The 27480-nt window shown below is 42.4% G+C and overlaps 1 protein-coding gene and 1 pseudogene across 1 annotated transcript in view; both read right to left on the bottom strand.

Moving 5' to 3' along the window:
• Positions 1-27480, bottom strand: part of LOC116468019 (putative neuroblastoma breakpoint family member 7) — a 901770-nt gene that overhangs the window by 863523 nt on the left and 10767 nt on the right. The gene's annotated exons all lie outside the window — the stretch shown is intronic.
• The window catches only part of LOC116468007 (neuroblastoma breakpoint family member 3-like), a 29230-nt pseudogene continuing 10545 nt past the window's right edge, over positions 8796-27480 (bottom strand).

Here is a 27480-nt window from a genome sequence, read left to right as displayed (position 1 = left end):
TGGCTTCCATTTTCTAGAGATAATTGGTATCATTTCTTCCTTAAATGTTTGGTAGTAAAACCATCTAGATCTGGTACTTTGTTCTGGAAGGTTGTTAATCATTGCTTCAATTTCATTAATAGATAGAGATCTATTTGGGTTATATATTTTTCCTTGTGTGACTTTTGGTAGACTGTGTCTTTCAAGGACTTGGTCCAGTTCATCAAATTATCAAATTTGTGAGCAGAGAATTGTTGATAATCTTCATCTGTTATCCTTTTAATATCCATGAGATCAGTAGTGACGACCTTCTTTTCTTTTTGTTATTTGTAATTTGTATCTTCTCTCATTGTTTCTTGGTTCACCAGCTGGATGTTTATCAATTTTATTGATTATTTTGAAGAACTACGTTTTGGTTTTGTTGATTTTTCTCTATTGATTTCTGGTTTTCAATTTCCTTGATTTCTCCTCTAATTTTTATTGTTTCTTGCTTTCCACTTACTTTGGATTTAATTTTTTCTTGTTTTTTGAGTTTCCTAAAGTGTAAATTCAGATTATTGATTGTAGATATTTTTTCTTTGCTACCATAGGCATTGAATATTATGAATTTCTTTCTAAGCACCAATTTTCCTGCACCCAGACATTTTTTATAAGTTGTATGTTTATTTTCATTTAGCTCAAAATATGTAATTTGCCCTGAGACTTTTTCTTGACCCATATGTTATTAGAAGTGTGTTGTCTGATCTCCACTTTTGGGGTTTTCCAGCTGTCTGTTGTTGATTTCTACTTCAGTTCCATAATTTGAATGGAGGGCATATTTGGTATGATTTCTATCCCATTAAAGTCTGTTTTGTGGGCCAGAATGTGGTGGATCTTGGTGAACACTCCATGTGACCCTAAAAAGAGTATGTATTCTGCTCTTGCTGGGTGAAGTAATCTAAAAAGTCGGTTGGATCCAGGTGACTGACGGTGGTGTCCAGTTTCACTATATCTTTGTTGATTTCCTGCCTGCTGGATCTGTCAATTACTGATGCTGAAGTCTCCCACTGTAATAGTGAATCTGTCTATTTGTCCTTGAAGTTCTATCAGCTTTTGCCCCTGATATTTAGATGCTCTATTGTTAGATGCATATCATTTAAGGATTGTCATATCTTCTTGGAGAAGTGACCTCTTTATCATTATGTAAAGACTCTCTTTATCCCCATGATTTTCCTCCCTCTGAAGTCAGCTCTGTCTCAAATTAATGTAGCTACTGTAGTTTTTTTGTTTGTTTGCTTTTCTTTTGGTTTGTTTTTTGTTTTGACAGAGTTTCGCTCTTGTTGCCCAGGCTGGAGTACAATGGGGGAATCTCAGCTCACTGCAACATCCGTCTCCCAGGTTCAAGCGATTCTCCTGCCTCAGCCTCCCAAGTAGCTGGCATTAAAGGCATGCGCCACCACGGCTGGCTAATTTTGCATTTTTAGTAGAGGTGGAGTTTCACCATGTTGGCCAGGCTGGTCTTGAATTTCTGACCTCAAGTGATCCACCTGCCTTGGCCTCCCAAAGTGCTGGGATTACAAGTGTGAGCCACAGTGCTCAGCTGCTACTCCAATTTTCTTTTGATTACGATGGGTATGATATATCTTTCTCCATCTCTTCACTTCTAATATCTCTGTGTCTTCTTATTTAAAGTAGGTTCGTTGTAGATGACATATAGTTGGACTTCATTTTCCATTCTGCCAGTCTCTGTCTTTTAATTGGTGTACTTGGACCATTCACATTTAAAGTGACTATTGATATCATTGGATTAATATGTACCATATGTGTAACTGTTTCTATTTTTTGACTTTCTTCGTTGTTTCCTTTTGTGTCTTTTAGTCTTTTTCTACCTTCTCTGGCTATAATTGAACATGTTATATGATCCCGTTTTTTTCTTCTCTCTTACAATACAAATTCCATTTCTTAAAAGAAAAATGGTGTTTTTGTTTTCACCCTATTGCTTGCCATATATACTTACAAATAATCTAAGTCAACTTAAAGTAATGTTATGATGCTTCATGGGTCATGCAGGTACCTTAAAAACAAAATTCCTAATTCCTTTCTTACCACCTTTTAAAACATTGCTCTCATTCATTTGATGTATTCATAATGTATAATCATCCAATCTATTATTGCTGTTTTTCTTATTTTGACAGATAGTTATCTGGATTAAGAATAAACATAATAAAATATTTTATTTTATCTTCATTTATTCCTTCTCTAACTTGCTTCCTTCGTGTAGATATGTCTTAAACCTTTGTTGTTTTTTCTTCTTTCTGAAGAACTTCTTTTAACCTTTCATGGAAGACAAAATTACTGGTGACAAATTCCCTCAATTTTTGTTTGTCAAGAAAGTCTTTTATTTCTCCTTCATATTTGAAGGGTAATTCTACAGAATTCTAGGTTAACAGGGTTCTTTTTCCTCCAATACTAAATATGTCAGCTGCATGCTGTTCTTGCTTGCATGGTTTATGAAGAGAAGAGAAGTCTAATGTAGTACTCATCCTTGTTCTTCTAAGGTAAGGTGTTTTCTTTCTCCAGCTTCTCTCAAGATGTTCTTTTGTCTTTGATTTTCTACACTTTCAATATTATATGTTGGATGCTTAATTGCATGTGTAAATTTGGCTGGGCCATGGTGCCCAGATATTTGGTCAAATATTATTCTGATGTTTCTGTGAAGGTGTTTTTTGATGAAATGAGACATCGAAATCAGCCGACTTTGAGTAAAGAAGATGACCCTCCATTGTGTGAGTTGGCCTCATCTAGTCAGGTGAAGGCCTTAATAGTATAAAACCTGACCTCCCCCTAACAAGGAGGAATTCTGCCAGCAGATTCCCTTTAGACTTGAACTGCAACTCTCTCCCCTGAGTCTCCAGCCTGCTCACCTACCTCATCAGATTTGGTCTTACCAAGCATCCACAATTATATGAGCCAATTCCTTAAAATCAGTCTCAGTCTCTCTCTCTCTCTGTCTCTCTTCTCTGTCTTCTCTCTCTCTCTCTCTCCTTTCCATCTTCATCTCTATCTTCTATTATGAGAAGTGGCAAGTAAAGAAGATAGGGAAAAGAAAACAAATCATGTAGTTGTCATATGGAAATATTTGATGTTGAAAATTATATTTAGGCCAGGCGCGGTGGCTCACCCCCGTAATCCAGCACTTTGGGAGGCCGAGGCAGGCGGATCACGAGGTCAGGAGATCGAGACCATGGTGAAACCCCGTATCTACTAAAAATACAAAAAATTAGCCAGGCGCGGTGGCGGGCGCCTGTAGTCACAGCTACTCCGGAGGCTGAGGCAGAATGGCGTGAACCTGGGAGGCGGAGCTTGCAGTGAGCCGAGATCGCACCACTGCACTCCAGCCTGGGCGACAGAGCAAGACTCCGTCTCAAAAAAACAACAAAAAAGAAAATTATAATTTAAAACGTATAAACCAAATATTAAAAGTGTGTCTAGTTCAAAGAGGGAAAAACTATCAAAAACATTTTAGTGCAATATTAAACATGACCTATACAACCCTTCCTAAATGCCAAAGGCACACACAGACAAACACACACACTATCAGAGAATACAAATAACTAGAACAAAGAAATGTAGTAAACACAATCTGCTACATATGGTAAACATAGCCTACAATGTGGAAGGGTTTAGAAAATAAACACAGAAATAAAAATGTTTTTATTAATTCGCATCATTACCTACCAAAACCAATCAACATAATAAAAGATTATAACAATGAATGTAAAAAAACAATTCACCAGTCCAAAGTGATAGACAAAAAGTTTTAGTTGTATAGATTAAAGTTAGCTGTGGACAAAAATCAAAACCCAGGCGGGAAATTTTTTTTTCAACCACAGAAACTAGCAAAAACAAGGATATAGTAAAAACTGAAATAGAAAATTTCCATTGTAGAGATATGAGTATAATAATTGACACAGGCAGGGATGATTAGTGAATGATAAAATATTTAGAGGATGATCATTAGAATACAGGACATTTATACTTTTTTTTTTTTCTTTTTTTTGAGACGGAGTCTTGCTCTGTCGCCCAGGCTGGAGTGCAGTGGTGTGATCTTGGCTCACTGCAAGCTCCGCCTCCCGGATTCACACCATTCTCCTGCCTCAGCCTCTCCGAGTAGCTGGGACTACAGGCGCCCGCCACCACGCCCGGCTAATTTTTTTGTATTTTTAGTAGAGACGGGGTTTCACCGTGGTCTCGATCTCCTGACTTCGTGATTCGCCAGCCTCGGCCTCCCAAAGTGCTGAGATTACAAGCGTGAGCCACTGCGCCCAGCCAGGACATTTATACTTTTAAAAACCACTTTCCCAATTACTTCACTAAAAATAAGGTGTCCCTTAAAGGGACAGGTCTTCTAGATTCCTCCTTAACCAAGTGACAGTCCTAGTATCACGATAATGGTGATGGACAAACTGGACCTTCTCTGCCTGCAGATGGGCTGAGGTAGGAAACTCTCAGTAGTGACGCTGCAGTGTTCCTGGCAAAACGTTTAGCCTGAATTTAATCATGAGGACATTTTTGGACAACTTCAGAATGTAGAACATTGAGCCAGACAGCTGACCTGTCCTCTACAAACGAGTCCATATCACCACCATCAATGACAACAACAAAAAGATGAGGAGATACTTTCGGTTCAAAATAACTAAAGAAATGTAGCTACATTATCTTTTTACTTTTTTTGAAGCCAAATGTCTCTTCTCCTTTTTGTTGTGTGATTCGTGGTGACATGGACTGTCTGAAGGAGACAGGTCAGTTGTCCTGCTCAGTGTTCTACATTCTGCAGTTGTCTGGTGATTACCTCCTATGAAACTCAGGCTAAGCATTTTTAGCAAGAACATGGCATTGTTCATATTCTGCACCGGCAAAGTCCCTGTTCTCTACAGGATGGAAGTGAGAGGAGCAGGGCTAAAGCCTCTCAATGCTGTTTGTCCATCTGGCTTTGGTATTCGTAAGTATTGATATCAAGTGGAGGCTAAAGGACTGTGGCTTCTCTAACCAAAGGAGCCTAGTGGGTTAACAATTGTCAAGAGCAGTCAGTGGTTCTGAAATACAATCCTCAGCCATGGATCCCTCCTGTGTTGTGTTGAGCTTTCAATTGCTTTGCTCTTTTAGTTTTTTTCATTAAATGAAAATGCTTTTTGTGACATCCGTTCTTTCTTTTCATTGTTCCAGCAGCATTCAGTATCTGTAGGAGACAGAGAAGGAAAGATCAAATGGGCATCTTTGTCAGGTCCTGCTGATGGCTGAGTCTAGAGACTGCTAAGTGGTGATAGCCCAGGGGCAAACTGAGCTCCCGCTAGGAGGATGAGCTGAAGGGTGAGCCTCAGGCTGGGTGAAGAGGCAAGTGCTATCCACAAGTGAAAAGTAAATGCCCTTGAACTTCCAGTCAGTTTGAGGTGAAGGATATAGGGACCCCAGCTCTGCCCAACCAGCAGCCGGTGACATCAGCCCCTTTCCTCCTGATTCCTTCTGTCTGGAGCAGAGTAATGGCTTTTCACACCTCTCAGTGAGGATGTTCTCAGCATCAACCATGAAAGCTCAGAAACAGAGGGCTGCAGAAGGAAAGGACCTTTTGCAGAGAAACCCACTCCCTTACCACTCCATGTCCCCATCTCTTAGGGAAGGGTGGGCAGGGCCATGGGAAGAACCCTGGAGGTGAGATACAGGAAGGACCTCAGACCACAAGCACATCCAGTTCTGCCTTTTACAACAGAGGAGCAGTGATGCCACAGGGCTGACTTAACTAAAGCCACATGACTTGCTATTGACAACCCTGAAACTAGAACCCATGCACGAAGTCCCTTTCAATAAGCTGGAGAGAAGGGAGAGTCAATTCTCCAATCTGGAGTTCTCGACAGTCATTAGAGGTTGCTGGGTCACCTTGGCTAGGATAGGAATGAGTTTTCACAAAGAAATATGATGTCACTGCTGCTTGTTTTGTTGGTTAAAATAAAAAATGAGAAAAAGACAAGAGAAATATCATGTGTTCTTCCAAAAAGGATCAGAAAAAAAGGAAAAGGAAAGAGTCAAATGGAATTACAAAGGAACGGTGGTGATTGTAACTGTGGCCCATCTTATTATCCCTAATTCCCTGAAGTTGATTCCACACCTGGTTACACCCTAAGGCATTTCTAGGAATATTCTCAATACCTGATCGACAAAACTCTGAAGTAGAAAGTGAAAAGGATTAGTTTGTGTTTTATTACGTTCTCCTCTCCCTGTTATATTTTTCCCAAAGTGGTTTGTTGGGAAAGATTTTTTTTTTAGTATTTTATGCCAGCGTCAAGGGTAGCATAAAAAAGTATTCATATATCATCTCTTCCTGAGTTTCAGTTTTATTATTATTATTATTATTATTTCTTTTTTTTTTTAGATAGAGTCTCGCTCTATCACCCAGGCTGGAGTGTAGTGGTGTGATCTCAGCTCACTGCAACCTCTGCCTTCCAGGCTCAAGCGATTCTCCTGCCTCAGCCTCCCAAGTAGCTGAGATTACAGGCACGTGCCATCGCGTCCAGCTAATTTTTGTATTTTTAGTAGAGACAGGGTTTCACCATGTTGGTCAGGCTGGTCTCGAACTCCTGACCTCAGATGATCCACCCTCCTTGGCCTCCCAAAGTGTTGGAATTAGAAGCATGAGCCACCACGCCCAGCCAAGTTTCAGTTTTTACTTATTATTATGTTCTCTCTAGTTGAGTGAGAACTACGAGTTCTCTTTGAGGATTTGGCTGAATGACAAGAATTGAGCAAAGTGGAATTTTTACATCGCAGTGCTGAACCCATTCATGGGCTCTGGAATCAGTGTGTGGAAATGTAAACTGCAAAATTTATTTTAAAATTGAAAAGAAGGCTGGGCATGATGGCTCATGCCTAAATTCCAGGGAGGCCGAGGTGGATGGATCACTTGAGGCCAGGAGTTCGAGACTAGCCTTCCCAACATGGTGAAACCGTGCCTCTACTAAAAAAATACAAAAATCAGCCAAGTGTGGTGGCATATACCTGTAATCCCAGCTACTCAGGAGGCTGAGGCCTGAGAATTGTTGAAGCTGTGAGACGGAGGTTGCAGTGAGCTGAGACTGCGCCACTGCACTTCAGCCTGGGTGACAGAGCGAGATTCTGTCTTAAAAATAAAATAAAATAAAATAAAACATAAAATACAATAAAATAAAATTGAAAAGAAAATACTAAATTTGAATATGTGTAATATTCAATATGTATACTGGGTTTCAATATAATGACTATTTCTTATTTTACTTGTATTTAAAATTAAGCAAGTGTGCTTTAAGTAGAGAGACTATAGGTCTAATCCACCTATTTTCTTGTTTTTCTTTTTGACTTTTTTCTAAATTCTACAAACACGACTATTGAGAGCTAAATACAGATCCCATCAATGTCTGATGGATGCTCAACCTTTTGTGTGGAGTAGCCACACATGTGGTCATCTCCATGTTGAAAACCTGAGGTCAGAGTAGACCAGTGGTCCTTGTCATCTTCGGTTGTATATTAGAATATCATGGAAGTTTTTTAAAGGTACTGATGCTCAAATCACACCCCAGACCATTTAAGTGAGAATCTCAAGATGTCCGTTCAAGGCATTCATCTTTATTGAAATCTCACCAGATGCTTATTACATGGTAGCAGGATTTAGAGATGGTGAATGAACCAACCTGATTTCCCATCATTTTCTTTCCTATCCTCATTTCTCTCATGATTGCCTTCATTCTCTGTGGCTCTATGGATTTTAGTCTTTCTTCTGACAATTTCAGTTAAATCTCTCGCTTGGGCTGGTCTGAGGCAAAGTCTGTCCTGTAAGTAGATAGGTTCTTGTCTATCATCTTATGTAGACATAAAGCTGGCTCCTGGACTCACTTTTCTCAAAGTTAATTCATTAAATGCTCTCGTATTTCTCTGTCCTCAAGATTCACCCGAGTTGTGTTTTAGACTCTAACTGAGCTTGTAGAAGTAGATATGCGAATATAAAGGAGAGAGGTGACAATGTACCTCGTGGTCTATGCAGGTTCAAAGTCCTGCCCTGCCCTCTGCATCTACGTTTGGCTGAGGTCCCTTTGGAATGTCATAAATGTTCTCCAGTTAATGTCAGCTAAGTGACTCCATGGGGAGCAGACACAGTCCCCGGAAACTTCATCCACATTGGCATAAGGTTGCCCATCTAGAGCTGAAGACATACCTGACTCCAGGCTAGTAGGGAACTCTCGTCTGTGACCCAGGTTCTAATTTAGTTTTTGATTTGGGGTTCTTAGTGCTCATTTTTAACACTTCTCATTCCCATGTACAAGGTGAGGGTTAAAGTTTGACTTAGTTGGGTTGCTCAAAAGCTGTCCCAAGAGAAAAATCTGTGTATAAATGACGTATTAAAGCAATGCTCCCAGCAGAAAGGGGCAATGGAGTTTGGGATGCAGGAAGGAAAGGCAAATTACTCAAGCTGTACGATTCCAGGCAAAGAACCCTGTGTTTAGCAGCTCACACCATGCACTTGGAGGGGGACAAGGAGTCTGGGCTCTCCTGCGGCCGTGAGAGGGACTCTCAGGACAGCAGCAGTGGGAACAGAGCAGAGTTCAGAGAGCGAACAGGCGATGAGGACCAGAAGCGCCTGGCAGGGTGGCAGCCCATGGGACACAGAGGTAAGACCAGACAGAGGTGACAGCAGCTGCTGGAGAGAACAAATAGGGAAGAGAAAAGCCGTGGGAGAAGGAGCTGTCATCATAGACAGAGAGAAATAAGGAGAGAGTGCAGCTAAGAGCCATAGATGTGATTACCTTCGTACCCTAAGCTTGCAGGCCAGGGAATCTGCATGCCAGTCTCCACTTGCTGAACGGCAGTTTTCTTTTGATCATCTTCGGTTTTAGGACACTTGAGGCATGAATGTGGCCAATGACTTGATGCCCACGTATGTTGTCAGCTGAGCGTTCAAGAGCATTACCTTCCAGCTGGGGAGGGTTCTTCATTCAAGGGAAGGCTCTAAACCCAGCTCTGAAAATGAAACCACACCCAACAGTGTTCACTGTCATCCATGATCTTACTGTGACTTTCTCTTCCACCCAAGAGGATCATCAGAGAAGGAAAGTGGCCTTGGACAAGAAAGTCCAAGGAGTAAAGGGAAGCCGAGAAAGACATTTTGGTATTTTCTACATTGTTGATTTTTCATGCATCACCCGGTGATGACAAGATTGCCAGGAGGAAAAGGTGATCCCAACTAACAAACATATTCAAGAAACTTAGGATTAATAAACACAAATAGCTTCCAGGTAGATAAGGCAAAGGCAAGGAAGTCACACTGGATACAGGCTGTGTTTTGGGAGGGAGGAGATTCTAAAAATCAAGCAAAATCAACATTAAATGCACATATGAGAGAAAAGAATTGGGAAGACTAAACATGGGATATTGATGAAATGATCATGCAGATATGTATATGGCATATATACACATTTAATTAAAAACACATGCCAAATATGCATAATGTACATGACAAAAGACATAAATGCATGTATTTATATATAAAAATCTATTGGAAGAAATAATTACATAGGGATGTGGAGGATGTTGAATTAGCATTATAATCACTAACATTATAATCTGGTCCATTGAAATTGGAAAAAAATTCAGAAAAATATGATGAAGGAGAGAGGGAAGACATGGTGAGAAACAAATGCCCTATTAGACAGCAGGGAGAAGTCACCGGTAAAGGAGAATGAAACAAAAGGCATTCACTTTGTCCTGTTGCCTGGAGCCTGGTTAGTGCTCTCGACTCCTGGGAAAGACAGCAGGTGAGAGTGTTGGAGCCAGGTGGGTGAGTCCTGACTGGGGGTGTGGGAATCCATGGAGAAGCAAAAGAGACATCAGTGGAAGAAATCAGTTTAAATACTTAAAGTTATCAGGGCACGTGTCAGGGACTACACATCCCCCGACACTCACTGAGCATCTTCCACGTGTCCTCTCCATGACCCAGATGGTGCTCATTATCTCACATGACCCTCCCTCCTCCTGAGGACGTGGGTCTCCTTATTCCTCAGCTGGGGGCATCACTTGACAGATGAGCACCAGGCAGCCCCAGGGGCTCCAGGAGGAGATATTGAGTGGGACAGAGAGTAAGGATGAACACGACCCAGGGTTTTAAGGAAATCTGAGCAGAAGTGGAACCCTGGGAGGAAACTGAGGACATGGCCATGGACGTGAGTGGAGATGATGAACTAAATGGAGTTTCATAAAAGAGACAGATTTGTACACTTTCCATGAGAAGGTTGCCATTTTATTCTTTTATTTCAAATCAAGGGGGAAAAAAAAAACAGAGCAAGAAGCTGGGTATGTCAGGAGACTAACTTGTGGGCACAGGATTTGCACTTTTACTGAATGTGCCTAATAAGTTGTTACCGAAAGTGCTTGACAGGGGAAAATTGACCTAAAAAGGGATGCTGACAAAGAGGAAGAAAACTAGCAAAAGAGACTTTCTAAGAAAACACAGGAAGAGGGGTCCCTAGAAAGTAGAGATCCTAACAGTTACTCTCCCTAAGATGAAACAGTGCATGTGAAGTCACTTCCTGTAGGGAGACCCCCTGAAACTATTGCTATGGAATAAAAGATGAAATGCTCCTGATTATTGTAAATACAAAATTGCATGCAGGATTGTGTAAAGACAATGCCAGGTTGGGCTGCCAGAATTAGCCAACAGCGCGTGATGTGCTTCCCCCTGCAGAGACCCTATGAACGGATGTGCATTCAGGGAGGTTTCACATCACCAAGATTCCTATCCCAGAAAAGCAGATGTTCATAGCTCTGGGAATGGGATGCAACCCTTGTGGAGAGTCTATAAACGGACACATGGGGGGCGCCTGTTTATATGGATAAGATAGGGCTACAAACACCCTCATCTTGCCACGGCTCTTCTAGGCCTCTTTGGGGTTAAGGCATACTCCCTTCAAAGGATTTCTGGTCTAACTGGTTATCTAGCTTCATGTCCTGTTTCTATGGATTATTTGTAACCAGCTTTTGCTGCAACTGTTACTGCTGATTAATACCTTGCTAATCATAGGTTATGGAAAGACTGTGTTTCTGTTTTAAGGCTCTGTTAGAAATTACTGATGCACACACTATACTGTAAATTCTTATCTCTGTATACTGTACTTCTGCATACAGATGTTACGTTAAAAAATTACTTCATCCCAACTGGAAAACATCATTCTCAGTAAACTATCGCAAGGACAAAAAACCAAACACCGCATGTTCTCACTCATAGGTGGGAATTGAACAATGAGAACTCATGGACACAGGAAGGGGAACATCACACTCCGGGGATTGTTGTGGGGTTGGGGGAGGGGGGAGGGACAGCATTAGGAGACATACCTAATGCTAAATGACGAGTTAATGGGTGCAGCAAATCAACATGGCACATGGATACATATGTAACAAACCTGCACATTGTGCACATGTACCCTAAAACCTAAAGTATAATTAAAAATAAATAAATAAATTAATTAATTAAAAAAAAATTACTTCATCCCCATGTGACCATCTCACCTCATAATCAAACGATCCTAAATCCCTCACTAACCTACTCCCACCCTCACTAAACTTAATAATAAATGCTGGTATATCCAGTGCATTGGCAGCATCATGGGACCAGAAGGTTGTGATGCCCCTGGACCCAGCTTTCACTATCTTGTGTGTGTCTATAATTTCTCGACCTGCCGATCTGCCTGGGAACAAAGAAAGAGCCCCGTTGCATTGTGGGCTGCTGGCCAGATCCCACAATAACTTCCTAAGTGCTAATTTACCAGAAAGATAACAGAATTAGATAACAACTATTCATAGATTTATTGAGCAATTTTTATTGAATTAGCCCTTTGGAAATTCTCATAGTTAATGTGATCAACAATAATTGAATGTCAATATTATTTTTCAGATCTCACAGATGACGGAACTGAGATGTAAATACCAACACCACAAATGACTTCGCCAAGGTCAATAATGAGTAAGGGTTAAACCCAGGACCTGAGAGCAGATTTGATCCTAAACCCCAGGCTCTTGCTCACCTCACTGGGTTGGAACATTGTGGATTTCTGCTTGACTCAGAGGGAGCACGAAGAGACCCCATTGCCTCCTCCCCTCACAGCACCATGACCACCAACACCCGTATTAGAGCTTCCTGGTCCCCTTTCCTTCCCTACCTTGGAAGGGCCATTGCTTCCCAGGTTAAGCGTTGGCTGTGAAGCTGCAGGTGGTGGAGGAAATGCCCCGCCTGGCTAAGCCATAGCCACAGTCAAACCCTTGATCCAGTTGCAGTCACAGACAACTGGGCACCAGGGTTCTTGGCTCTGGCTGTGCCTGTGAAGCCTGCACCTCTAACAGGTGGTGGCTCAAGTCTCCACTCCAAGGCCCATAAGGACAGGCCGCCTGGGTGAGAGCTGAAAGGAAAAGGGGCTTCAGTAGGAACACTCTCAGTTTTCCCTTTCTTAATCATGCCCAGACACCCATCTCTGGCATCTCTGCCTCTGAGGTAAGCCACCCAGTGGCCCAGGCCACAAAGACAGACATCATGTAAATGGGGTGATGTCACCTTCCTGTCTGTGCCTGGGGATGCTGAGATGGAAGGTACCCAGGCTGGATGTCCCTGAAGTGAAAAACCCCCACTTCAGCCCAGAGGGCTTTGGATTGGCTAACAAGGCCATGCCAAATATTCTGTTATAATTAATCTCCATCCTGCCGCCTAGAAAGAATGTTCTGGAGAAACTTCAGAGCATAGGAAATGCTATTTTTCTCAACACACAGGAGTATAAGAACAGGGGAGGACTTAGAGCCTCCAGGCTTTGGGAAGGAACCATAGAAAAGGGTTTTGGGACACTGTAGACCAGCAGTCTCCAAACTTTTTGCCCCAGGGACTGGTTTTGTGGAAGACAATTTTTCCTTGGACCAGGGGTGGGGGATGTGAAAAGAGGGAAGGATCATTTTGGGATGAAACTGTTCCACCTCAGATCATCAAGCATTAATTAGATTCTCATAAGGCGCGCACAACCTAGATCTCTTGCATGCACAGTTCACAATAGGGTTTGTGCTTCTATGAGAATCTAATGCCACCGCTGATCTGACAGGAGGTGGAGCTCAGGCTGGAATATGCTTGCTTGCCGGCCACTCATATCCTGCTGCATGGCCTGGTGCCTAACAGACCAGGGACAGGTAGCTGACTACAGCCCCAAGGGCTTGGGCCCCCCTGCAATAGACCAAATACTACATGAGGTGAACTTTTTAGAGTTCTGAAACATTTTGAATTTCCATTGCCTATAATTGTTTTACCACCAACCCACACATATACATCTTGTTGCCATATAGTGGGTGTCCCCAGCCATACGCAATGTTGTAAAGGGACCAGTCCCTTCACGGACACTTAGGGGCCACAGGTATTACAGATCATTATGTATGGTTCTGTAGGGAGGCAACACCGAACACAATCCTCATCTTACCCGCTCCTCCAGTGGGGTCCGGGCAGCACCCCCTTATAAAAATTATTGCTATTTCCACAGGAAGAGGAAATCACATTCTCAGAAAGTGGACTAAGGAAAGACTTCCAATGGCCTCGCTCCAGTCCAGATTGGGCTCAGAAGATAGACAGGGCCCTCAGGGCCTGATCCACGTTGCTGCAGGGCTCCTCTTTCTCTCTCCTCCCCTCTACACATCCTCATTCTCCCCAAGGTTTCTCTAAGTTTTCTTTAAAATGCCTTCTGTGTATCTGTTCTTCATCTTCCTGAGAGCACAGTGTATCAGAATTGAAGGGGTGGCCTGCCCCTCCACACTTATGGGCATTTCTCATCAGGTGGGACAAGAAGCTGAGAAAAGAAAAAGACACAAAGTATAGAAAAGTGGGCCCAGGGGACCAGCGCTTGGCCTACAGAGGACCCACACCAGCACTGTTCTCTGAGTTCCCTCAGTATTTATTGATCAGTATCTCTACCATCTTGGAGAGGGTGATATGGCAGGACAATAGGGTAATAGTGGGGAGAAGGTCAGCAGGAAGACATGTAAACAAAGGTCTCTGTGTCATAAACAAGGTTAAGAAAATGTGCTGTGCCTTGATGTGCACATATACAAACATCTCCGTGCATTAATGAGCAGTATTGCCGCTAGCATGTCTCACCTCCACCCCAAGGTGGTTTTCTCCTATCTCAATAAATAGATCATACAATTCGGTTTTACACCGAGACATTCTATTGCCCAGGGATGAGCAGGAGACAGATGCCTTCCTCTTATCTCAACTGCAAAGAGGTCTTCCTTCCTCTTTTACTAATCCTCCTCAGCACAGACCCTTTACCGGTGTCAGGCTGGAGGAAGGTCAGGTCTTTCCCTTCCCATGAGGCCATGTCTCAGGCTATCACATGGGGAGAAACCTTGGACAATACCTGGCTTTCCTAGGCAGAGATCCCTGTCGCCTTCCGTAGTGTATTGTGTCCCAGGGTACTTGAGATTAGGGGGTGGCGATGACTTTTAACAAGCATACTGCCTTCAAGCACTTTTTTAACAAAGCACATCCTGCATAGCCCTAAATCCATTAAACCTTGAGTCAACACAACACAGGTCTCTGTGAGCACAGGGTTGGGGCTAGGGTTACAGATTAACAGCATCTCAAGGCAGAAGAATTTTTCTTAGTACAGAACAAAATGGAGTCTCTTATGTCTAGTTCTTTCTACATAGACAAAGTAACAGTCTGAGCTCTCTTTCTTTTCCGTACAGATTCATCACTGATGTCTGGCTTCATACACCCCCACAACTGCTTTCTCTGATTCTGCCATCTTCACACTAGCAATGTTCTCAGCAATTTTATTGCCCAGAAGTCCTGTTCTTTCCACATTCCTACTCTGTTTCTGAAAACTCTCTCTGTACTGCCCACTGTATGACTCTCCCCGCTCACCCTGCCTTTGTGCCCCTTCTAACTTCTGCCTCACGATCCTATCCAGCATCACCTCCCACCACTCTCTCATACAGAGTCTTCCCTGGAGTCAGGTTGGCCCCTCTCTTGCACAGCCCTGCATGGGGTGCCTTCCAGCTTCTGGGTCTTTGTCCCCGAGCCCTTCGCGCCACCTCACGTGGCCTCCTTAGTTGCTCAGGGCACAGTTTACTGTTCATTAAACATCACTTAGGAGACTCAATGCAACTTCATGGTAGTTTATATGGGGCAGATGGAGAAACAACTCAAAACAACAAATCTGGTTGGGGAAGCCTGATCAAACCCAGGCTTCCCATTCTTGTCCTCTGCAAGTGCCATTTAGAATCAATGTTTAGGAATGTTTTTAACTCTAAATACTTAATTTTGTTAAGTCCTTTTATCTCTCTTTCTCAGAATACTAAGTCTTCTTAAGCTTATACTTTTAATATTCTTTGCATTTTCAGAAAAAAACAAAAAATATCTCAAACTTCTGAAATACTGTACATATTATTAGTTGAGCAGGTGGGGAAAGTCCTCAATAAGTGATCAAGTTATGATTTAGGTTGATTCTACTGTGACTTTCCCTGAAGCGAGAGGATAGGTGGGGCACATCAATTCTGGCACCACGGCTAGGATCACAGCTGTGCATGGTACAGACTCTTCATAGGTTATCATCAGAACCCACACACAGGATGCCTCCTGGTGTAATTGAGACAGTGCATTCATGCATCTCAGCCTGTCTGCATGGATGAACGTGGCCTCTCCTGGCCCATGTTTCATGATGCCCTGGCAGAACTGGCCCATATCACAGACATCTCACTTCTGAGACATGTGTCTGAGGGTTTCCCTTCCTGCTCATGGGAGCCTGGACCTGGCGGGGGTGTTCCTGAGACAGAGCCCAGTAACTTTACAAGGGCTCCAAGACTGCCATGTGGAGAGCAGAAACCCAAGTGATACAAGGTAGGAACAGACTAGCACCTTTCATTCCCTGAGACGTTTTCCAGCAAGCACCTTCTGGAGCTGTAGGTCCCCCTGGAGGGACTGGAGGAGCCACTGGTTCTGCTCACAGACAAAGTGCACCAAGGTATTTATCACTGGTTTATGTGCGTGAGGGGCTACAGGAGTTCTTTGTACCAGACCAGCAAATTTTCTGTTTCAGTTTGAAATAATTTCCAACAAATTTTCTACAAAGGGGAAAAGCTTGAGCACCCATCCTAGCTCAGTCTCTGAGAGATCCAACCACAGAGAAATGACAGCAACTGCACCATGGAGTCAGGCAGACATGGAGCCCGTGTTCTCACTTTGACTAGTCGGGGCATCCTGGGCAAGTGAAGGGATCTTGCTGAGCCTCAGCATACTCAGCTCTAACATGGAGATGACACTGCCCACTTGGGAGTGTCCCTTGAGCACTGTATAGATTATAGCAAGGACAGAGCTTGCTTGACCAAGGGCAAGGTGTACAACAGGTGGAAGGGCGATGTGTATTTTACTTCATTTTATGAATTGCTGTGATCCTACAAAAGCCTTTGCTTCTTTGAAACCGAAGGAGAAATGAAACACAGGAAAGAGGATGGTTCCAGCAGGAAGGTGCTTACTGACAAAAATAGAATGGAAGACAAAAGTTTCAGTCACTACTCTCATTACAACATATTCAGATGGGGGACATCACAGAGTTACTTGCTCTTCCTACAAAAGCCAATGGGTAAAACTCATAACAATTCACATGAAATTCCCAGAATAATGGTACAAAAAAATAGAATGAGTGAGAACAAAATAAAATTTCTTTTTTCCTTTACAGACCCTATGAAACAGCGACCTCAAGGGGCACTTGCTCACAGGAGGGGTTTGCTGGAGATCATGGGGATGAGAACCACTATGCTTTGCTCATCAGTTAGGCCAGCACCTGATCAGGGAAACTAGCTGTTGATGGTTTACATGAGAATATAGCACTGAGACGACACATGATTGAAACTACAAACTCACACATGAAAGAAACCACCGGGGCTCTACAGAGGATGCAAGCCATGGCCACGCACGGAGGAAGGGATACTAACTGCCTCAGTGGAGGGAAGCCACCTCAGAGGAGGTAGTAGAGAATCTGGCTTGAAACACAGGAATCATGAAACAGCCCTCCAAAATAATGGGGGAAAACTGCCGGCATAGGTGGATGGCCAGAGAAGAGAGAAGGGCGCTGCTCAGGATATGTGATGAGAAGGGTGCTGCTCAACATAATGTCTGAAAAGAGAGATACCCTATCTTAAGGAATGAAGTCTGTTATATAAAATTCTCCAGGTGAGCTATTGTGGCCAAGAGTTTGCAATGATCCCTCATCATTCCCCTCTCTGGCCTGTTTTGATACTTACAGCCTGCTCTTGTGAGAAGGGGTTGGGTGACAGAGGAATCACCTGGCACAAGAGAAAGGGGTTCCACCCATCGAATGTCTGAGCATAAAACTGGATCCAAGAACCAGATTAAAAACACTCTGAATTTACAGGGCCTGGCTGCAGAGATGATCCATCTCACCTGCACAAGTTACAGGAAACAGAACATATAGAGGCTGCCCAGGAGAATAGTAGAGTTTTGTGACCTTCAGGCTGGAGTACTCACAGGCTACATCGAGAGCAAATCAGGTGAGCTGATCCTCCAATGAGTACAATGTGCTGCTGTAAGGCTGCTGGCAGCCAGACAGGTCATGGGGGAGTGAAGGAGTCAAGTAAACTTCATCCAGGGAGTCCTGCAGGACGTCCTGTTCCTCCACCTCTGGCAGTTCCAGGCTCAGCCTGGTGGGTGAAGAACACAGAAGATAAACACCAGAGGGAACAGAAACTACAGTGCCCAACTGGTTCTACAGAGAGTCTGACAGGAGAAGCCAGAGGAAGCAAAAAACAGTCCCCTCAGGCAGAGAATGATCCTTCTCTGTCTCCAGCAGGAGACAGAGCAGCAGGTGCTCAGTGCCCTGGGTAGACAGTGAGCTGGAATGATCCCTCTACCAAAGAGCTATGAGTATTCACATTCTTGCTCTCAGATATTTGCAAATATAATGGCAAAGAGGCAGACATTGGATGAGCATCTCAAGTTCTCTTTAAGCCAAAAAGGCAGAAAAGGAAACTGCAGAAAATGTGATTGATCAGTTCAACAAAGTCAATTGAATAAAGATTAGTACAATTTTGAAGGAATTAACAAGAGAAACAAATACAGGTGTAAAATGAAAAGAGGCACCTTTATTAATATTGTACCAATAATATTAATATTAACTAATAATCCTGCTTAATAATTATTGCAGACTGATAATCTTAACATTACTAATATAGCGATTTCATGGTTGGCTGAATGAATGGATAGGTATGTTCTGTTTTCCCTGTATCTGGCTTCTCCAGATATAAAAAATAAATGTCTGCAATTGCTCAAAGTTACCTGGGGCATGGTGGGTCTTGGTCTTCTTCTTCTTCTTGATTTTTTTCAATGTCTGCAACAAAGTCAGACAGGGGCAGACACATTAAATCTATTCCCCTATTCATGCAACCATCCACTGTCCAATCCTAAAACAGGAACATCTGTCTCCTGAGCATGAGAAGAGGACACTGTGAGAGATATATTCCAGGAGGCCTGATGGTCAGACATGATACAGATTCCTTGGTTTTTGTCTCTGAACCTAAGGGTGAAATGTCCCCTGTTCTGGTAGATCATTATCCCAGTATCATCTGTCCTGAGTTTGTGCAACAGTTATGCAATATTTTCCCTATCAATTCAAAGCAAACACCCAAAATAATTTCTGGAAAAAAAAACTGCAGTATTCAGTCCTGTCTCATCAAATACCCAGCTTGTTCACAAAGGCGAGGATTTTAGACACTGAAATTACAATGAGGGAGAAAATCAACAAACCGTTGAGTCAAAAATAAGTCTTTGGTTCTATAAGAAAACATTGGTTATTCACGGCATCAAAAAGTGACAGGGCTCAGTCTTGATTCCAAAACCAAAACAAAAGATAACAGACAGATCAGCTAAAACAAGCAGACATTGAAGATACAAAGAATGAGGTTAGGTTAATTAAAACCAGGGTAACAGCTTCGCATGAGCTGTACACAAAGATGACATTGACTTTGAGCAGGTATTGAAGCTCAGAGACATGCTTGCAAAATGAAATCCCTGAGGAACTTTGTAGCTACCCAGAGATATGTGGTTCAAGTTAGAATGTCTGATAGATTACTCCCAGCATGTGCTGCATAGTTATGTGAACGTGTCACAACTAACTTGGGTCCAATGTCTTCAGACTGAGCACAGGTTGCCACTGGCATGGTCTGAGAATAGGAATAGAGCCATGCCCACTGACCCATCCTACGTCTGGGCTTCCAACTGGAACTAGAGTTTCATTCAAACCTACATGGGCCTATAGGTCCTGCCTGCGGCAACGACATCTCTCAGCTCAGTAAGGGCTGTTCAGTGCAGGAATATGACCCCTATCTGGAAGACCAGGTGGAGACTTATCACCTTCATAGTAAGGAATCTACTGTCCACGTAAAGAGCCAAGCCAATATGCTGTTCCTCCAATGAGTAAAAGGCAGTTTTGTAGGACTGGCATGAGTCACACAGTTCAAGATAACTGGAAGGAGTTGAATAACGTCTATCCAGTGAGTCCTGCAAGACTTCAGGCCCTTCCCCTTCCAGCAGCTCACTGCTGAGCCTGGAGAAGTAGGAAAAACTAAAGAGTAAGCCAAAGAAAATCAGACACCACAGAGCCCCAGCTAGATTTCATGAGGAGCATAAGGTAGTAGTTATAAAAAGAAAAAGGATAGATCCATTAATGAGGCAACAAATTATTGGCTATATGTTGGGACAGAACAGGGCCAAATGGAAAAGGATGAAAGAGAAAGACAGACAGAGAGAGAGACAGAGAGACAGAGAGAGAGAGAGAGAATGAGCTCAGTGAATTGTCCAGGTGACACACTGATGAGGGAGTAACAGGACACTCTCAGTTAGTGCCCTCAGGACACACAGCATACAGTGATCATGAAAAGAATGGGCTCAATAATTTTACATAAAATGTGCTCAAGTTTCCATGCAGTCACTATGTGAATACAGCTTTTGAAGTATGGTCCACCTATGGTAGCTTAGTAAATGATAAGGGGAGGAAGAAATGGAAACCTAAATATCTACTGCAATGAAAACCAACAGCAATGTTAGTAGGAATAATTCAGGCTTGGTTGAAAAGATGTAATCCATATTGTCAGCCTGCTCTGTTTTCCCTGAACCAGGAGTCTCCAGGTGTCAACACAGAAGTAGCTGTTCACAATTGCTCAAAGTTACCTGGAGCAAGGGGGGCCTTGGTCTTCTTCCTCTTCTTGGTCCTTTTTAATTCCTGCAATAAATTCAGACAGGGACAGACAAAATAAGCCAATTCATCTACACCCATAACAGCCCACTGTCTAATCCCCACACAGGGATCTCAGGCTCCTCAGCATGAGAACAGGACAATGTGAGAGATACACTTCAGGAGGCCTGAAAGCCGGTCATGACAGAGATTCTTTGGTTTGCATCTCAGAACCGAGGGTGAAATATCCCTATTCTGGTAGATCATTATCCCAAAATCATTTATCCCAAGTTTGTGCAAACAGTTATGCCTTATTGTTCCCATCAATTCAAAGAAAATGCCCCAGATGATTTCTAGGAGGAAAACTGCAGTATTCAGCCCTGTCTCATCAAATGCCCAGCTCGTTCATGGATGCAAGAATTTTAGACACTGAAATTAGAATGAAGGAGGAAACCTACAAACCCTTGAGTCAAAATCATAGTTCTGTGAATTTTTTACATCTGTCTGGGTCCAATGTGCTGAGAGTGGGTTCAGGTTGCCACAGGCATGGCTGGAGACTAGGAATAGAGCCATGCTCACTGACCCATTTCATGTCTGGGCTTCCAAGTGGAACTAGAGTTTCATTACAACCTACATGCACCTATAGGTCCTCCCTGTGGCAATGACATCTCTTGGGTCAGTAAGGGCCACTTGGTGCAGGAATATGACCCATATCTGGAAGACCAGGTGGAGCCCTATCACCTTCATAGTAAGGTACTCACTGTCCCCGTCAAGAGCCAAGCCAACATGCTGTTCCTCCAATGAGTAAAAGTACTTCTGTAGGGCTGGCATGAGTCAGGCAGTTCAAGATAACTGGTAGGAGTCGAATAATATCTATCCAGTGAGTCCTGCAAGACTTCAGGCTCTTCCACTTCCAACAGCTCCCTGCTGAGCCTGAAGAAGTTGGAAAAACTAAAGCGTAAGTGAGGGAAAATGAGAAACCACAGAGCCCCAGCTAGATTTCATGGGGCATAAGGAAGAGGTTAAAAAAGAAAAAGGATAGATCCATTAACGAGGTAACAAATTATTGCCTTTATGTTGGAATAGGCCACAGCTGGGTAGTAAATGATGAAAGAGAAATACAGAGAGAAAGAAAGAGAGACAGACAAAGAAAACTTAGTGAATTGTCCAGGTGACACACTGATGAGGAAGTTAAAGGACACTCTGAGTTAGTGCCCTCAGGACACACAGCAAACAGTGAGCATGAATAGTGTGGGCTCAATAATTTTCCATAAAATGTGCTCAAGTTTCTGTGCAGTCGCCATGAGAATACAGCTTTTGAGGTACGGCCAATCTTCACCAGGTTAGTAAATGATAAGGGTAGGAAGAAATGGTAGGAAGAAATTTAGTGCAATGAAAAGCAACAGCGATATTAGTAGGAGTAATTCAGGCTTGGCTGACAAGAATGAAATCATTATTTTCAGCATGTTCAGTTTTCCCTGGACTTGGCATCTCCAGGTGTCAACACCAAATTAACTGCCCACAATTTCTCAGACTCACCTGGGACATGTTGCCTCTCGATCCTCCTTTTTCACTTGATCACACAGGTCCTGCAAATAAATTCAGATGGGGTCTCTTACATTAAGCAGTTCTTCCTTACACACAGAAACATTCCTCTGTCCAATCCTAACACAGGGACATCAGTCTTGTCAGTGTGAGAACAGGAGACTTTGAGAGAAATATTCCAGTAGGCCTGAGATCAAGTCTTGAGAGAACTGGCTTGGGTCCTATCATGAGCCTTGGGCAAAATTCCCCTGTTTTGGAATGTTATCTTCCCAATGTGCTCTGTTCTAGCTTTGTGTACACAAATGAGCAATTTTTTCCCCAATAAATTGTAGGCAAATAGTTCTACCACCTCGTAGGAGAGATAGCTCAATATTAAATTTCTCTAATCAAATACCCAGAATTTGATCGTTTATGAGATTGTGAATGGTGAGATTTGATGGATGGGTGCAATGTACCAACTCTTGAGTCAAAATGAGTCTTGGTTCTACACAGAAGCATCAGCTATTATGGATTTAGTGAGTGAAAAGTCAGCTGTTTATCTAGAAAACATACCAGCAAGACGATGGACAGATGAGCTAAAACAAGCCAACATAGAAGACACAGAAAATGAAGACAAATTCAGTGAAACCTGGGTCACATCTTCCACTGAGAGGTAGACAAGGGTGACACTGGCCTTGGGCAGGTAAAGAACCACACAGACATGCTTTGGGAACAAAACTCATAAGGAACTTTGTAGCTGGCAAGAGACATTTAATTCAGATGAGCTGATCTGACAGACAACTCCTGGGCATGTGCTGCATAGCTTAGTGTGAGTTTGCCACACCTGCCTTGAGTTCAATGTCCTGACAGTCAGTCCAGGGTGGCATGGGCATGGCCTGAGACTAGGAAGAGAGCCAAGCTCACTGATCCACCCCATGCCCGTGCTTCAGACTCGACTCCAGAATGACTGAAATCTACATTGATATATAGGTTCAGCCCACAGTGATGGCAACTCTCAGCCCAACCAGGGGCACAAGGCCCGAAGATTATGGGGTCTACTGGGACACTAACTGGAGCTTTATCACCTTCACAATGGAGTACTCACTGCCTATGTCAAGAGTCAAGCTGACTTGCTGTTCCTCTAATGAGTGAAAGGTGCTCCTGTAAGACTGGTATGAGGCCAACATGTCAGGAGGAATTGACAGAGTTGAATAACCTTCATCCCAGGACTCCTGAGGGGCTTCCTCCTCTTCAGACTCCTGAAGATTCCTGATGAGCCAGGCAGGACAGGGATGACAGAAGATTAAACCAACAGAGATTAGACAACAAGGCCTTTCAGGTGATCCAATGGGAAACAGAATCGAGGGGTCACAAAAAGCAAAGGCATTTTTCCTTCAAGAGAAAAAAAGCTATGCTAAATGCAGAGTGGAGGGTGACTGCTCTGGGGACAGAGCAAAAGCATCCAGGTCGTGCTCAGTGCATTTGCCACAGATGATCCACTGCAGGGCACCCAGAATCTCCCTATAAACTACCATAATGACTTGAAACACAGAGAACTAACACAAGGCTTCAACCACTTTGCATAAACTGGGTTGAATTTTTTTTTTTATTATACTTTAGGTTTTAGGGTACATGTGCACAATGTGCAGGTTTGTTACATATGTATCCATGTGCCATGTTGATTTGCTGCACCCATTAACTCGTCATTTAGCATTAGGTATATCTCCTAATGCTGTCCCTCCCCCCTCCCCCAATCCCACAACAGTCCCCGGAGTGTGATGTTCCCCTTCCTGTGTCCATGAGTTCTCATTGTTCAATTCCCACCTATGAGTGAGAACATGTGGTGTTTGGTTTTTTGTCCTTGCGATAGTTTACTGAGAATGATGTTTTCCAGTTTCATCCATGTCCCTACAAAGGACATGAACTCATCATTTTTTATGGCTGCATAGTATTCCATGGTGTATATGTGCCACATTTTCTTAATCCAGTCTATCGTTGTTGGACACTTGGTTTGGTTCCAACTCTTTGCTATTGTGAATAGTGCCACAATAAACATACGTGTGCATGTGTCTTTATAGCAGCATGATTTATAGTCCTTTGGGTATATACCCAGTAATGGGATGGCTGGGTCAAATGGTATTTCTAGTTTGAGATCCCTGAGGAATCGCCACACTGACTTCCACAATGGTTGAACTAGTTTACAGTCCCACCAACAGTGTAAAAGTGTTCCTATTTCTCCACATCCTCTCCAGCACCTGTTGTTTCCTGATTTTTTAATGATGGCCATTCTAACTGGTGTGAGATGGTATCTAACTGGTCTGAGATGGTATCTCACTGTGGTTTTGATTTGCATTTCTCTGATGGCCAGTGATGATGAGCATTTCTTCATGTGTTTTTTGGCTGCATCAATGTCTTCTTTTGAGAAGTGTCTGTTCATGTCCTTTGCCCACTTTTTGATGGGGTTGTTTGTTTTTTTCTTGTAAATTTGTTTGAGTTCATTGTAGATTCTGGATATTAGCCCTTTGTCAGATGAGTAGGTTGCAAAAATTTTCTCCCATTCTGTAGGTTGCCTGTTCACTCTGATGGTAGTTTCTTTTGCTGTGCAGAAGCTCTTTAGTTTAATGAGATCCCATTTGTCAATTTTGGCTTTTGTTGCCATTGCTTTTGGTGGTTTAGACATGAAGTCCTTGCCCACGCCTATGTCCTGAATGGTATTGCCTAGGTTTTCTTGTAGGATTTTAATGGTTTTAGGTCTAACATTTAAGTCTTTAATCCATCTTGAATTAATTTTTGTATAAGGTGTAAGGAAGGGATCCAGTTTCAGCTTTCTACATATGGCTAGCCAGTTTTCCCAGCACCATTTATTAAATAGGGAATCCTTTCCCCATTTCTTGTTTTTGTCGGGTTTGTCAAAGATCAGATAGTTGTAGATATGTGGCATCATTTCTGAGGGCTCTGTTCTGTTCCTTTGATCTATGTCTCTGTTGTGGTACCAGTACCATGCTGTTTTGGTTACTGTAGCCTTGTAGTATAGTTTGAAGTCAGGTAGTGTGATGCCTCCAGCTTTGTTCTTTTGGCTTAGGATTGACTTGGCGATGAGGGCTCTTTTTTGGTTCCATATGAACTTTAAAGTAGTTTTTTCCAATTCTGTGAAGAAAGTCATTGGTAGCTTGATGGGGATGGCATTGAATCTATAAATTACCTTGGGCAGTATGGCCATTTTCACGATATTGATTCTTCCAACCCATAAGCATGGAATGTTCTTCCATTTGTTTGTATCCCCTTTTATTTCATTGAGCAGTGGTTTGTAGTTCTCCTTGAAGAGGTCCTTCATATCTCTTGTAAGTTGGATTCCTAGGTATTTTATTCTCTTTGAAGCAATTGTGAATGGGAGTTCACTCATTATTTGGCTCTCTGTTTGTCTGTGATTGGTGTACAAGAATGCTTGTGATTTTTGTACGTTGATTTTGTATCTTGAGACTTTGCTGAAGTTGCTAATCAGCTTAAGGAGATTTTGGGCTGAGACGATGGGGTTTTCTAGATATACAATCATGTCATCTGCAAACAGGGACAATTTGACTTCCTCTTTTCCTAATTGAATACCCTTTATTTCCTTCTCTTGCCTGATTGCCCTGGCCAGAACTTCCAACACTATGTTGAATAGGAGTGGTGAGAGAGGGCATCCCTGTCTTGTGCCAGTTTTCAAAGGGAATGCTTCCAGTTTTTGCCCATTCAGTATGATATTGGCTGTGGGTTTGTCATAGATAGCTCTTATTATTTTGATATATGTCCCATCAATACCTAATTTATTGAGAGTTTTTAGCATGAAGCGTTGCTGAATTTTGTCACGGGCCTTTTCTGCATCTATTGAGATAATCATGTGGTTTTTGTCTTTGGTTCTGTTTATATGCTGGATTACATTTATTGATTTGCATATGTTGAACCAGCCTTGCATCCCAGGAATGAAGCCCACTTGATCATGGTGGATAAGCTTTTTGATGTGCTGCTGGATTCCGTTTGCCAGTATTTTATTGAGGATTTTTGCATCAATGTTCATCAAGGATATTGGTCTGAAATTCTCTTTTTTGGTTATGTCTCTGCCAGGCTTTGGTATCAGGATGATGCTGGCCTCATAAAATGTGTTAGGGAGGATTCCCTCTTTTTCTATCGATTGGAATAGTTTCAGAAGGAATGGTACCAGTTCCTCCTTGTACCTCTGGTAGAATTCAGCTGTGAATCCATCAGGTCCTGGACTCTTTTTGGTTGGTAAGCTATTGATTATTGCCACAATTTCAGAACCTGTTATTGGTCTATTCAGAGATTCAACTTCTTCCTGATTTAGCCTTGGGATGGTGTAATTGTCGAGGAATTTATCCATTTCTTCTAGATTTTCTAGTTTATTTGCATAGAGGTGTTTGTAGTATTCTCTGATGGTAGATTGTATTTCTGTGAGATTGGTGGTGATATCCCCTTTATCATTTTTTATTGCATCTATTTGATTCTTCTCTCTTTTGTTCTTTATTAGTCTTGCTAGCGGTCTATCAATTTTGTTGATCTTTTCAAAAAAGCAGCTCCTGGATTCATTAATTTTTTGAAGGGTTTTTTGTGTCTCTAATTCCTTCAGTTCTGCTCTGATTTTAGTTATTTCTAGCCTTCTGCTAGCTTTTGAATGTGTTTGCTCTTGCTTTTCTAGTTCTTTTAATTGTGATGTTAGGGTGTCAATTTTGGATCTTTCCTGCTTTCTCTTGTGGGCATTTAGTGCTATAAATTTCCCTCTACACACTGCTTTGAACGTGTCCCAGAGATTCTGGTATGTTGTGTCTTTGTTCTCGTTGGTTTCAAAGAACATCTTTATTTCTGCCTTCATTTCATTATGTACCCAATAGTCATTCAGGAGCAGGTTGTTCAGTTTCCATGTAGTTGAGTGGTTTTGAGTGAGTTTCTTAATCCTGAGTTCTAGTTTGATTGCACTGTGGTCTGAGAGACAGTTTGTTATAATTTCTGTTCTTTTACATTTGCTGAGGAGAGCTTTACTTCCAACTATGTGGTCAATTTTGGAATAGGTATGGTGTGGTGCTGAGAAAAATGTATATTCTGTTGATTTGGGGTGGAGAGTTCTGTAGATGTCTATTAGGTCCACTTGGTGCAGAGCTGAGTTCAATTCCTGGATATCCTTGTTAACTTTCTGTCTCGTTGATCTGTCTAACGTTGACAGTGGGGTGTTAAAATCTCCCATTATTATTGTGTGGGAGTTTAAGTCCCTTTGTAGGTCACTCAGGACTTGCTTTATGAATCTGGGTGCTCCTGTGTTGGGTGCATATATATTTAGGATAGTTAGCTCTTCTTGTTGAATTGATCCCTTTACCATTATGTAATGGCCTTCTTTGTCTCTTTTGATCTTTGTTGGTTTAACGTCTATTTTATCAGAGACTAGGATTGCAACCCCTGCCTTTTTTTGTTTTCTATTTGCTTGATAGATCTTCCTCCATCCCTTTATTTTGAGTCTATGTGTGTCTCTGCACGTGAGATGGGTTTCCTGAATACAGCACACTGATGGGTCCTGACTCCTTATCCAGTTTGCCAGTCTGTGTCTTTTAATTGGAGCATTTAGCCCATTTACATTTAACGTTAATATTGTTATGTGTGAATCTGATCCTGTCATTATGATGGTAGTTGGTTATTTTGCTCGTTAGTTGATGCAGTTTCTTCC

Source organism: Hylobates moloch, unplaced genomic scaffold (assembly GCF_009828535.3).
Source record: "Hylobates moloch isolate HMO894 unplaced genomic scaffold, HMol_V3 SCAFFOLD_5, whole genome shotgun sequence".
Taxonomy (NCBI): Eukaryota; Metazoa; Chordata; class Mammalia; order Primates; family Hylobatidae; genus Hylobates; species Hylobates moloch.
The sequence above is the reverse complement of the archived record's forward strand: the minus strand, read 5'-3'. Positions and strand labels throughout refer to the sequence as shown.